The 14801-nt window shown below is 36.1% G+C and overlaps 1 pseudogene; it reads right to left on the bottom strand.

The window, feature by feature from the left end:
- LOC138312717 (uncharacterized) lies at positions 1 to 12279 on the bottom strand (annotated as a pseudogene).
- Positions 12280 to 14801: the final 2522 nt, after the last annotated feature.

Here is a 14801-nt window from a genome sequence, read left to right as displayed (position 1 = left end):
TTAATGTATAAATATATATACTAAATTTTTGCTGTAGGCTGGTACAAACAATTCTGGAATACTCCGTCCGCGTCCACGTCACTGTATGCAATACCTCCAACGGTCCCGCTGTGTAGGTCAAAGGAAAATGTTCATCTGGTAGGTCCAGTCGGAGACGGATGTACTAGCAGGAGAAAACAGATAGGCTCGACTGTCATCATCACCAGATAACAGAATCATCGGCTTCCTGTGAAATAACAAACATACTCATAATACTAATGTAGAGCCGTAACAATCAACAGCATTTACTTTTGTACAGTTTACTAGAAAAATCAATTTAGAGAGCTGAAGTACACTAAAAAACATTGTTTTTTTAAGTAAATTATCCTGTCAAAGTAAAAATTGCTAAATTTTCGACCAAAGTTTTGGTCCCTTTCTTGGTGCCAAGTTTGCTGAATATCTTTTTGTTATGCGTAGTGAGAAGATATTCAATACAATTTGCAGTAATAATAGAACAAAAATACGGGTCGCAAATTCACTCTGCTATTTTACTTTGACAGGATAATTTACTTTGAGAAAGTAATGTGTTACCAGCATTTGAAACAAACAAATCATTGCATAGGGGAGACTGTCCTTATTGGGAACTACCAACTAAATGAAAACATACCCTGAAATGGCCCCTGAGCTCAGGGTTAAACTTTTTCCCAGGTATATGGTTGGCTGACTAATTTTGAATATCCGCAGGCAACAATGGAATACAGGAATGTCAAACATGGGTTCAAAATATCAATTTGATAATGAATACGTAAAATGATTATTTCATGATTTTCCAATGAAGAATATGGATCTATTTCCAAATTACTACCCAAGTAGGAGTGGGAGCTGAAGGTCCACAATCTCTCTGTTATTATGTTTTTGTTCGTTTGTTTTTTTTACGGTGCATCGACAGCTAAGGTCGTTGGGCCGTAAAACACTAACAACCAAATAATAATGAAAGATTCGGTGAAGTATATTTAAGTATGATTGACCCGAATTTTTGGTAAAGTTTATCGCTGTCCTGCTGAATTCTACATATTCACAAACATAATCAGAGTATAAGTACCGAGTGTTTGTGACAATAACACTACTTACCCAGTAGAAGTACTGGAGCTTTTGATTATCTGAGCTGAGCCAGGAGCGCCACCTCCCGGTAGTATATTGTGAGTATGGAAATCTGATTTCAGTACATGTCGTATAAAATTACCGGTCCTGTAATCAAGTTAACAATTTCATCACAAATATCACATTTTATACTTCTTACACAAATCTAATTCCTTTATTATGATATAAAATAAGATCCTCTCAAGCTTCAACACAAACTCAATTTTAAGATGTACATGAATGTGAATGCAATGACAAAAATAAACTTTATTTGATACTTCTTACACAAATTTGTTTCCTACATAATAATATAATAAAATTAATTTCTTTTTAAGCCTTAACACAAAAATCAATTTTAGCGTTGTACTTCAAGTAATGTAAAAAAAATCAGCACAAAAGGCGCTAAAACTAGAACACCGCTACAATTAGTACATATACAGCATTCTATATTCACAGAATTAGATTAAACCTGAAAAATGTAAGTTAAAAAGTATGCATTTGAGATTAAAATAATAATAATAAAGTACTTTGTCAAAATTAATTTCTGCAACAACCCTTTGTGTTTTCTAAGGAAGTATATTCGCCATTTTTGTTAAATCTGCTTGGATACGACACCTGCCGATATACCTATATCAAGCGCGTGAACCACACACACGCGCAATCAGTCGAACGATTGCTGTTCATGGTGTAACAACTATATAGGGGTCGGTGAGTGCGTTGGAATACTGGTAGAGAGGGAACATTTACAGAAAAAGGCTGACCTCGACACGACATGGGGACGTCTCATAAACGATTCTTGAAATACAAGTGTACTTATATTTTCAATCTCAATTGTATACTTTTTAACTTGCATTGTCAGCTTTAAGTAACTTACCTGAAATCAAGTAGGAATTTCGTAGATATAGAGACCAGTCTGTGAAACACCGTTAGCAGTGACTAGTAGATCCAGCTTGCCATCACCATTCAAAATCCGATACCTGTACGTCAAATACGTGTCCGATACCACTCTCAATGATCCGAGAATGTACCTGTCAAAGAACACGGAATATTTTTCTCAGTAATCTGGATATTCATTTAGGAGAATAGTCGGGCAAAAGGAAGTCTAAGGCCGTAAAAAATTCTCATGAAATAGAAAAATAAATCTCAAAAAATCGTCAAAATCATATATATGCGAAGAAATTGATTTATATCATAAGGATTTTAAAACGTCATCCCGGCTGGTTACGTTCATATGATTACATTTTCACACAGCCTCGCTTTCAAAGGTAGGCGAATTTAATTTTAGAAATGTGCTTACTGGGCCTTTCTATTATTAATATCTAAATGGTCAAAACTGAACAACACCAGCAGAACTTGACCGTCGTTTTGATATGTTAGGACATTTGGAATTCCAATAAACGCATTTAAACTGGTGTATTTTTCTGTCCGACTATTCACTTTAATAGAACACTACATAATATCATTGTTAAAATAACATTGTTAACTGGCATTACACAACAAAATAAATTATGGTTCGGGGGGCGGGGGGGGGGGGGGGGGGGGGGGAGGGGGGGGGGGGGGGGGGGGGGGGGGGGGGGTGAGAGACTTATAATTGTGAAAATCTGTTTAAGAACGATTCGTCGCAGAATCATTAATCAAAACTCAATACCTTAATATTAAATACATATTATGAGGTTAAAATTATTATTCTTACCGTGCTTAAATCATTCCAGGAACCATTTGGGTCTGTCGCTCCAGTAGATCTTGAGCTTGTTTGAAAAATATCCTGTTGTAATAATGCAGGGAAGCATGCCATCAGACGACGGAAGTGACGTAATATCAAAGGAATGTATCGGAGTACATCGCCGAGGTGAAATGAGCTGTCCAGGGGTATAAGAGGATTGTCACGATATACTGTTGGATGTTTCGTACCACACCAGTTCACCACTTGATCCGCCTTAAGAAAACACATGCTTGTTATAAGAAAAGCATTACTCGCAATTTTTTACAAAATGGTTTTGAAAAATAAAAGCTTACTTCAAGAGTCGTCGTCCAGAATACACCAGCTCAAAACGTTCGCCATGTGGGTTTTTTGCGTTAGAAACGACAACGCACGTACCACCTTATCTTCAGGATTTGCCATCAGCAGTTTGATTTTCTTTTTCCAAAGACTAATATTTAAACAGCCGAGGAATGCCTCGGGTTTTAACCCACTTTGTGACCTTCGGAAAGAATATCCCTCTCATTCATACTTTCAGTGTCGCGCCAATAAGATTTCTTCAATGTTGATTTTTCCCTATATATGTCATGTACTTTTTCCCTTTTTTTTATGAATTTTCCTTATCTCATATATTGGATTTTTACCAAATTTGGCATACTTGTAGAAAACTTTTTCGTTGCCATGTTGGTAAGAACAAAGAAGGAAATGACGTCATAAAAAATAAACGGTGCACCAAAATAATGATATTTTGAAAATGAAGCATCGGAATATTTTGAAAATATTTATGAGCTGAAAATGTAGATAATTCTCTATAAGTATGCCAAATTTGGTGAAAATCTATCAATCTATAGATAAGAAAAATTCAAATAAAAAACAAAAATACATAGAATATATAGCGAAAAAACAACCGTGACGAATACTTGTGTTACACAAATGTAGTCTAACCAATATCGACATACCAAAAATAGATTTCTTGCCGCGGCAGGTAACGGCATCTTTATACGCCGTCTCCGTTCATATCCAGCCACCTAACCCGATGATAAAACCACTCGTGATCCTCATTGCCTCCCAGTGATCTCGTATGGTCCCACTATACTTGTCCCGGTGGTGTTAAATAGAGTTTACCGTTCCTTTTGTTTTAAATGGCACCAGAAATCCACCGGCACTACCACCATTGAACTACCAAACACATCGTCCTGAAACAGGATTTAACGATAGGATCATGATGGGAGTGAAGTTTGGCTTTGGCAAAATTACATCTTACACATGTGATTTTAGTTTATCTCTAACATTGAAAAGGTAAGTGCAAAGCGCTGGTTCCACAGTGATAATCATATAATTAATAGATATGTTAACACGGAAATTACTGCAGATGATATAGAGTGTGAGGTCTTCAGAAAGAATCACCCATATTTGTTGTAATATACATCGATGTTGTGACCTGGTCATGAGAGCTGTTGGATACGTTTTTGACAGTGTTCTCCATTAAAATTGTAATTTGACATAAATAAGGGTTTCACTTATAAGAAAATCAGAGCACAATTTTCACACGAATAGCAGGGAGTAGTCCCTGGATGATCTAAAGCATTAAAGAAGCAAGCTAAACGTAAGGAAATCTAAAAAGAAATGGCAAAAGTTCCACTATGCAAGAAGAAACAACACGAATGGACTGCAGTTTCACAAAACACCCAGCGCGCACTTTGATACACTCTACACACCGCATACACGGCAGGCCGTTCTTACATGACCCTGGTTGTTAATAGGTGGTAAATTTAATCAAACAAAACAAACAAACAAAACAAACTGAAACATTAAAGCTTGTATAGTAACCTGGTACAGCGCTGGCTTCGTTAGGCCATGTAATTTTTGTTGATACCAAGTCTGGTCTGACGGTTGAGAGACTGCTGAGATGTGGACGCACGTCCGTGACACGATACACATGGTCAGTCGTTAAAGGGACGCCATTAAAACACGAAATAATAAGGTCATGACCTGTGCCGTTTCCTGACGGAATGACAGCTATGTATCCAGGTTGGTTAATATGGAAAGATCCGAGAAGACGCGGAACTACACTACTTCGCACAGTAGTAAATAAGAAACATAATGAAAATAGTGTTGACTGAAATGATCTACAAAAGGACATCTTTGTTCGTTGAAAAGTGTAATAGATAAAGATAAAGTAATATTGATTACGTAATAAACTGCACCCTCGAAAACCCAGTGTCTAAACTCCACTGCGCTCCGTTGGTGGGTAACCGACGATGAATACACTGGCACACTGGGCACAATGTGAAGTTATCTGAAGACCTAATGACAAGTTTTGGTGCGTGCGAGAGACAATGGTATGGTTTTACATTTGTCTTATATATAGGGCATGTGGATGTTAACTGCCCAGTGGTCAGATAAGGAAATTGATAATGGCGAATGTCACGTGTTACTAACAGATGTCTAAACTGAATGTTTGGTTAGATTCGTTTTACTTGTTTATAGTTTTAAATATTACGAATACATATTTGACTAAGAAGACAAAAAAACATGCCTTGCTAAAATTAAGATGTTAGCTTATCCGCTAACACTTTTCGAAGTTCATATTTTTTTTCTAGTTTCAGCAATTAGATGGATAACGATTCAGCACAATGGCTTTTTTGCGCGTAAACAGTATTAGTAATACTGCTACACTTTTAATTTCAGCGAAATGTTGTATGATAGGTATTTTAGGAATCATTGTTAAATGGATTGCAACATATTGGTTACCCCACAATTCCTAGTTCTATACGGCGTCTCAATCACGTGTGAATGGGTTCTCCTTACACGTGCACGTGACGGAAACTAATATGGGAATATTTTGTCCTCCCATTTAATATCACACCAAAGATATGTTTATTTAGATCTGATCAAGTAAAACTAATTAACGTGGATTGGGGACCGTCTCCGGTTTTATTACTAGAATTCCCATCAGGTTAGATATATTGTTTCATAACCACATTTTCTATTCCCGTCATCACGTGTAGTATCACACGAGCACCTTTATGTAATTTCCAATTATATAAATATTAATCATATTATTTTAGTTTGTAATATGAAATTTCATATTAAATTAAAAAACATTGATGCCATCTTTATGTCATTTCCCATTATATAAATATCGATAATGATATTTATAAGTAGTTCATAGTATGCATTTTACAGTAAAAATATAAACATTTATGCCACCTTCATGTAATTTACCCTTATATAAATATTGATAATGGTATTTAGTTTATAGTATGCATTTTCGAATAAAAGTACAAACATTGATGACATGTTATCAACAAAATAAACATTAGTCACGGTTTTAATTGTAATCAATTAAGCCATTTTGTATACTTACGATTTATCAAACATTTCGAAATCGAAATCCTGTGTTCTATTGTATATTTAAGCCTTCAATATCACGAAATAATTTCATTTTTGAGATTCAACAAAATTTTATCACGCTTAAACTAGTTGTTTCCTTTTTTGAAGTTTGGTTCCAATCTCTACCAGGGTTTATTGTGGTCCCCATATTCGCCAAATGTGGGAACCGCAATACATACATTCACACACACACAACACCAATTTACCACATCATCCCAAAACATACAGACATTACACACACACCACCACCAGTATACCGCAGCCTCCCAAAACACAGATCACCAGTATACCGCAGCCTCCCAAAACACAGACCACCAATATACCGCAGCCTCCCAAAACATACAGACATTCATACAAACACCACCAATATACCGCAGCCTCCCAAAACATACAGAAATTAACACGCACAACACCAATATACCGCAGCCTCCAAAACATACAGACATTCACAAACTCACCCCCAATATACCACAGTCTCCCAAAACATACAGATATTCATACACACACCACCAATATACCGCAGACTACCAGAACAAACAGACATTCACACACACCAAACCAATATACCGTGGCCTCCAAAATATAAAGAAATTCACAACTGCAACCTATTGCATACGGGAGAAGGTATCCTTAAACGATCTTAGGTGTTTAAAACAGGACGTTAATCCAAATGAAACCTACAGCCCCTGGGGAGGGGGATAAAGTCTCGAGTAGAAATTGTAACCAAAAACACTCACACCATACCAATTCCATCAACCAACCCAAACACCAAGGATCCTAGAAACCAATGAACCATAACATTACACCAAACGAAGCATGTCTTTGTCTTTCAGAACACTGATTGAAGTTTACGAAATTGCTTGAACATGCGAATTTGTTTTTTATTGCTCGAGGCATAAAAATTATCTTTTGATTGTTCGAGGAATATGATTATGTTTTTGTTTTCATATACGTCGATATGTTTCCGTGTAAATACACTTGATAAGATGCTCCACCGCCGACAGAGCATAAATGATGTTCATCATTTGTTAAATCGTGTATAAATATGCATTATTAACACAAAAAAAATAAAATAGAATAATTTATTTCGCCTGTGGTGCATGTGAAATTAGTACTTCATTTCATACAGAATATAATGCCACGGAATTTTTTCGGGATGCAATTAATTATTTTTCATATTTTTAACTTGAAGTAAAATTAGAGAGCTCAAGCTTTTCAATGATGGTAATAGTGTAAAAGTAAGTAACTTTTGTAACTGAAGAAAAATACTAAATCGTCTGCTCCTGTTTTTGATAGTGAAAAAAATACCATTTGTCAGCGGTGGAGCATCTTTAAATCAAGTATGGAAATTATAAGTTAATCCTAGCCAAATATTATTTACGCATAGAGCATCAGAAATAAGTTTGACCAATGTAACGAACAATTTCTGTCAAGTTGTGTTTTCAGGTAAATGTATTTGATTTTTTATGCTTTCAAACTGTTGAATTTATGAGTCAATCCTAGAAAAATTTGGACCTGCAGGTAGGACGTTAGAATTGTACCTGCTGCCCCTATTGCATGATCGTAAAAGGCGACTAAATTTAGGATCTTATCTTTTCTCTTCTTTCTAACTGACTTTATCTTTCCTGATGCCTCCCTTGGCACCGCCCTCACTTTTGGCCTTGAGTTGAGCGTTCGCCCCTGTGAGGAAGGCTCTGGGTTCTGTTCCCTGGCCGAGACACACCAAAGTCTATAAAAGTGGTAGTTTTCTGCTCCTGCTTGGCGCTCAGCATATCGATAGTGGAACGACTGGTTCGCCCGTTTGTCAGTATGATGTGACCGGGTGGTGTGTGTTGCTTGGTGTCTTCAGCGACATGCTTTAATGATATATACTATAAAAAGGGCAACAGTTCCACTATACAAGACACAACACGAACATACCACAGTCTCCCAAAACACGCACCTCACACAACATACACACGCATCACACCACAAACATGGAAGGCCGTCCTTACATGACCATAGCTGTTAATAGGACGTTAATGAATCAAACAAACAAACCTAGAACAATAGTATTTACACATAGATCATCAGAAATAAGTTTGACAAATGCAGTACACATTTCTATCAAGTTGACAATGAATGTTTGCGCACGCTCTCCCACAAAATAGAGGGTTTTTTCATATAACGAACACAGGAAGAGAATTAAGACACATGTGTTGTTTTATCATGGTAGGCATGACGACAACACCTGTGATTCTTTCACCCTACATAAAAGACAGCCTTGAATATATCCAACTGAGTTCAGGGATATTAATATATATTAAAGGTCCAATAGATAAATATGTACGTAACTTTTCAGTTTTTTTGGGTTTTTTTTTTTTTTTTTTTTTTTTTTGGAGGGGGGGGGGGGGGGCGGTAATTACAAACATCTACGATGATCGGACATTGTACAAATGGCCTAGAATAAATCATGGATCATATGAAGAAATGTGAAGTTTATTGACAACTTACAGAATGCATTGCCAATTCAATTTATTGATTTTCCTTTAAATTTAGTGTCATTGAAAGTCCAATATTAAGTCAGCAATAACATTTGCTTACGATTAGTATTTTTTCACAACATGATTCACTGTACCCAACCGGATGTGGGTAATTGTAGTTACGCTCTACAAAAATGGTGACGGTGATTTAGGTCAGATTTCGCATGCCTCAGTTTACATGTTTGTAGGGCAATGCTGACCGTGCTGTCAATTAAATGTGTTTGTTAGATGAAATACATAAATTTTAAAGCGTGGCGCTCAACTGTAAATCTCTATAAAAGAAGAACATAGCCATGCAAATACAATGTATGACCAGTTGGAAGGTAACTGAATGCATGTTATGATCTCATCAGTGGGTAACTGATTCATTCGATCTGGGTAACTGAAATGCAATGGAATAGTAAATACCACACAAGCATTAACTGACATGGATATTTAAGTGCAGATGTTGATTTTATAGTAAGCTTATATCACTGAGATAGCAAATATGAATGAAACTATGGTGATAACAAAATACAAAACAATCCGCATCCTTTGCTCTAACAAATTAATATTATATAAATGATTCAGTGAATAGTCGGGCAAAGAAAACCAGTCTAAATGCGTTCATTTTCCTTCCAAAAGCCCTTGCATATCAAAACGATAACCAAGTTCTGCTTACGTTGTCCAGTTTTAACCATTGAAAGTATGGAAAATTCGCCAAAATGTTTGAAAGCAACTTTACGTATCAACACGGAAATACCAAAATGTAGCAAGTCGGGAGGACGTTTTAGGATTCTTGAAAAATATAAATTAAAATGTTCGCATGCAGATCGATTTTGACGGCAAATTTCATTTTTCTGTTCCATAAAAAAATAAACTGGATATATTAACACTATTTTTTGCTGACTTTAGCCATCTATTGCCCAACTATTAACTTTGAATACACGGATCATAAAAAAAACTCTCTTTTTTAATCACTTGGTACAGCTATGCTCAACTTCGCTATGCAAGGTATTCAGTATGGTACCCTCTCTGTCAAATATCACAGGTACCGGGTTTAACCATTTTTGCATGTATTATAAACGATTTCTTAATTTCAATTAATTCATATCAGATTGGCCGGGTGTTAATATCGTTGACATATTTCTGTTTCTTGTGCACAGACGTCAATTCCGTCTTTGTATATTGCTGAGTTAGCTCCCATGCGGGTAGGTATCCATTGAGACGTCATTTTTTATTGGCGCGATTTACGTCATTTTCCCGAAAAGTAGGAAATTACGCTCGCAAAAACATGTAGTCACAATCAATATCTACCCACAAGGGCAGATAACTCTAAAATATGCAAATACAGAATAGACTTGTGCCGAAAATAAATGACACTCTCAAGCGACAGCGATTTTAAATCATGTGTATTCATAATCACCATTCATTTATCAAAAAGTTAATGTATACTATGAACTATGAAATGATGACCGAAGGGCTATGAAATATGCCATTTTAGCTTATACATGTACACCTCGTGTCGTCTTTGAAACTATGGAGGAAGGTAAATATTCAGAACACTGAATCATATAAAACGTAAACAATAAATATACATTAGATCAGTATTTTATTAAGACTGGTGAATTTGCTGCTTTTTTTATTCGCCCATGCGTTTCTCAGATGTATTCATCAAATGTAAAATCAACCCCAAATTCGGCGTCGAAAAGCACGCGAGGAAACTTGACTGAGTCCAGATACTAAATTGCGAGTCCAGTAACCTGTGTCAAAATCTCTCCATAGATGTGACGTCATAATCTCAAAAGCATAAAGGGACTTTCCTTCTTCAATGACATCAGGATAATTAAGCAATGATGTTACTTTTTCAACTTCATCGCGGTATGAAAAACATTCCGTTTATAATTAATTTTTGAGACTACTGGATAAATTAAAATACGTTTAAACGTACAATTCCATACCCAACGTCGTTGTATCTATTGTGACGTCACAATAACATCAGGGTTTCACGCCGGGATACAAGTTAAAACTTAGAAACGCGCTCCCCATTAAAATTTTCATCATATGTAATAGCTGTATATATCATATAATGGCTTTTTTGTTTTAAATTATACCATAATTATTTTCATTTAAGCGGAACAGATAAGAGTGAAGGAAGACGTAAATATATAAAGAAAGAGGCATAGTGGATATAACTAGCCTAACAATTTTTCTAGAGGTATGAAAAGAATAGGCCAATCCGAAATACCGATGTAGTATATGAAAGCAATGAAAACTAGAAATTGTAACTGGACAATTTGACGGGCTTTTCACCAATAAGGATTTTCTTTCAAGGAAATTCATATTAACAAACTTGGTAGCACTTTATCGCAACGTGTTACATGTCCAGTTTCAGGACTCTATGCCTTCCAGATCTTCAGAAAAAGTCGTTTGAAAATTTCAGGATTTTTGGCCCATATGACCTTGAATGCTCGAAAAAAATGCGTTTTTAAACTTTGACCCTTATTCCAACCGGAAGTTGACGTTTTACAGAAAAGTGTTACATTAGTTATTGCTCTATTTCTTATTTTACATAACATATTCAAAACAGAAAGAAATGCGTATAGCTATTAACGAGGTATTGACATTGGTTTAAAACCGAAAGTGAGGTCATATAGCGGCCATATTGAATGTCCGACCAGCTTAAAAATGCTGCTGTCACATCTTCAATGCATGCCCTACAATTTGGTAACATTTTCATGGGTATATCTCTTACCATTTCGGAGATCCTTTGTATCCAATTTTTGTGCAGAAGAATAATAAAAAGCAGAACAAAAACAACAGGTCTTTTCCCCATAGGTAAAAAAAACCTAAACATGCATGAAAAATGGAAACAAAAATAAGTGTCATAGGTTGGTCGATCCAAGCCTAATTCGTCAGTTACGCTCCATGTTTGTCAGTTACCCACCATTCACCTAAAAATCATAACTCAGTTACGCACATTTGAATTTCAGTTTCCGCTAAATGTCAATTTTGTGATGGCTTGTTTCGCTTATTCATAGTCATTTACGTATGCGTTACGCTTCAAATCTTTCTTTTATACAAAAAATGATTCGTGAGACACGAATAAAAACCTTTAAAATATCGCAAATTTCATAAACTGAGGCATGCGAAATCTGACCTAAATCACAGTCACCATTTTTGTAGGGCGTAACTACAGTTACCCACATCCGGTTGGGTACAGTGATTGTTGCAGCGACATTTTGATACTCGTAGCTAAATGACTGGGTATTGCAGTTTTACCTTCTGCTGTTTTCAAGCTAAAACAGAGACAGATAAATGAAGATATATTATGGAAATGACATATTCCCACAATATATCAGTATGATAGCAGCAAGATTTACATGACAAGGTGATTAATAGGATCTTTACCTATCTTGAGGGTAGGGCAGGAAAATCTCTACCCGGGGCGGAGATTTACGACAGTCACTGTCTAACCTGAGGCTTGCCGGGGGTTAGACCGTCGTGAACCTCCTCCGATGGTACATATTTCACTGTCCCACTCTCTAGGTAAGAAATAATCATTTTTTCGGCCCCTGTAATTTCCCGACAAAAATGTTAAAAAGTGCAAATACGCGACGTAAAAAGTGGAGACAAATATTTAATTACTAACTGCTTTAGATTTTGATTTTACTTTGTCAAAATTTTGTCATTGCACTTTAAACTTTAAACGTTCACAGCCGCCATCTTGAAAACACATTTCGAACTTCTTCTCAAGTTTCTACCGGTGCAATTTGGCTGAAACTTGCATGAAATGATCCTGACAAAGTGTTGTTATTTTTCGGGTCGATCCGAAATCCAAGATGGCCGCCACAGCCGCCATCTTGAAAACACATTTTGAACTTCTTCTCAAGTTCTACCGGTGCGATTTGGCTGGAACTTGCATGAAATGATCCTGACATGGTCCCAACAAAATGTCGTTATTTTTCGGGTCGATCCGAAATCGAAGATGGCTACCATGACACTATATCTAATTAATTTCCTACATGTTAAGGCCCTTGGGCCTCTTGTTTGAAATAAAATTTGTTGAAGGAAATTGAAAATGATCCTGACATGGTCCTGACAAAGTGACAGCATATACAATTAATTTTACTATTGCCAAGGTAGTCAGATGACCGTTAAGGCCCTTTGGGCCTCTTGTTGTTATATGTTGAAGAAAAAGACTGGTTTCATTGCCGACTTTTCATATGTTACAATCAACTGACAATAAGATAATTAAATTAATTAGGCTTTTAATGACAAGTCATTTAGAACGGAAATATATTGATTTTATAGCTACAAACATGTACTGTAAAGATAACACATTGACTTTACACGTTTATTCGTGTCAGCTATAATTTAATGATTGTAAAATGTGTGACGCTTAGTTAACAGTAGCCGTAAATACAACATAAAGAACATCGCCTCTGTTTATTCATGAATAGTGACTGAAGAAACGCTGGTGAGATGAGGATACTAGTGGTTTTCTGTTTGGTTGCCTGCGTGGGTAAGTGGATATGTTGCCCTATTTATTGCGATTTACTTTCACGAGTTTTGCGATATAACGAAATTTGCGAAAGTTTATCTTCGCCAACTGACATCTAAACGGGGATTCTGATAGGAATTACCAGCCATTTTTAAATTATTGAATGTTAATCTTCGGCAACTTGATTTGAAACAGAAACCGCGAAATTTAGGTCAACGAAAGAACTCTAGTGTTAGATAGGTCACAGGCACTTGACCATTCCATGATGTCACCATTACATGCAACATGACCGAAGCGTGCCTTTTCGACGACGTCAGAATTTGTGACGCCAGATGGCGTTCCTGACATGCTGCCGCAATGAAAATGCTTGAAACCGAACGATAGCCAACTTTCGTTTAAGCATGTGCAAGCCTCGTGTTTGTCAGTACACTAGGATTGCGATATCCCCATGGCAGATCATGAACATGACTACAGACCTTCGTGATGGTTTAGGATTATTCTCAATGTGTTTTGGGTTTATGAAGTCATAAAGACAAAAACAGAAGGGTATTCTTTCTTCATAGATGTGAAGCGTCTAGAAAAAGAATGTCCGTTCGTTTTTTGTAAATGACTTCATAAACACAAAATATATTGAGAATAACTTATGAAGGTACTAATTATGCATAAATATGCGTATTTTTATTAGGTTTGAAATAAAACAAATTGATTCGAGGCGCATTGATATCTTATCCAATAGTTCAGTTTGGCCAATGACTGTGCCGCATTCCTCGCGAAAACCTTCTTCGTGTATGAAGTCATAATACTTGTCGTACAATTCATTCGGTCTATTAAAAATGACCTCAAACTTCTAACCAATAGACCTCAAACATCTAACCAATAGAAATAAGTGGAGCATATGAAATTAAAGTATTAAAAATTATCCATTTTCTACTCCGTTAGAGAGACATCGGATAGACCTAAAAGATAAAAAATCAAACTTCCACTACAATGTCAAGATGTTGTTGTATCAGAAAGGAGTAGGTGCAATAAGGGCCATTTTTGGCCCCAACACAGATTCCTTTTATTTTCATTACTTATTCTCACCAATATATGAGATTTATAAAAAACACTATTTCAAAGCATTCTGACATGTTGTTGCCTAGCAACAGGCCTGGCAACCAGTATACTGTATTCATGCTAAAATAGACAGTTTTGTCACTTTAAGGATGTCCCAACTTCTATATTTAGTGGGAGAGTGTGCATTATGTATCATGCACACAAATTTTCTATTGTTATAAACAACAGATTTTATTTTTTGTCACCACCTAATGAATGATTTAATATTTTCCACACGTTTGTGAGGACTATCGGACGTCTTTGCTGATGAAGAAGAAGACGGTAAGATCTAATTATTTACATATGTATTATATACTGACCGCCGATGAAAAACGCAACACTTTTTAATTGAATATTTTTCAATTAAAGTTTTTGTTCATATCAAACAAATTAATAATGTAAAACTTTGAGCACCTTCCCTATGTATACAATAATGATTCGCATGACTGAACTTGCTCTCGGTAAGTGAAGCGGTCGATTGTTGAAA

This window comes from Argopecten irradians, unplaced genomic scaffold, assembly GCF_041381155.1.
Source record: "Argopecten irradians isolate NY unplaced genomic scaffold, Ai_NY scaffold_0436, whole genome shotgun sequence".
Lineage (NCBI taxonomy): Eukaryota > Metazoa > Mollusca > Bivalvia > Pectinida > Pectinidae > Argopecten > Argopecten irradians.
The sequence above is the reverse complement of the archived record's forward strand: the minus strand, read 5'-3'. Positions and strand labels throughout refer to the sequence as shown.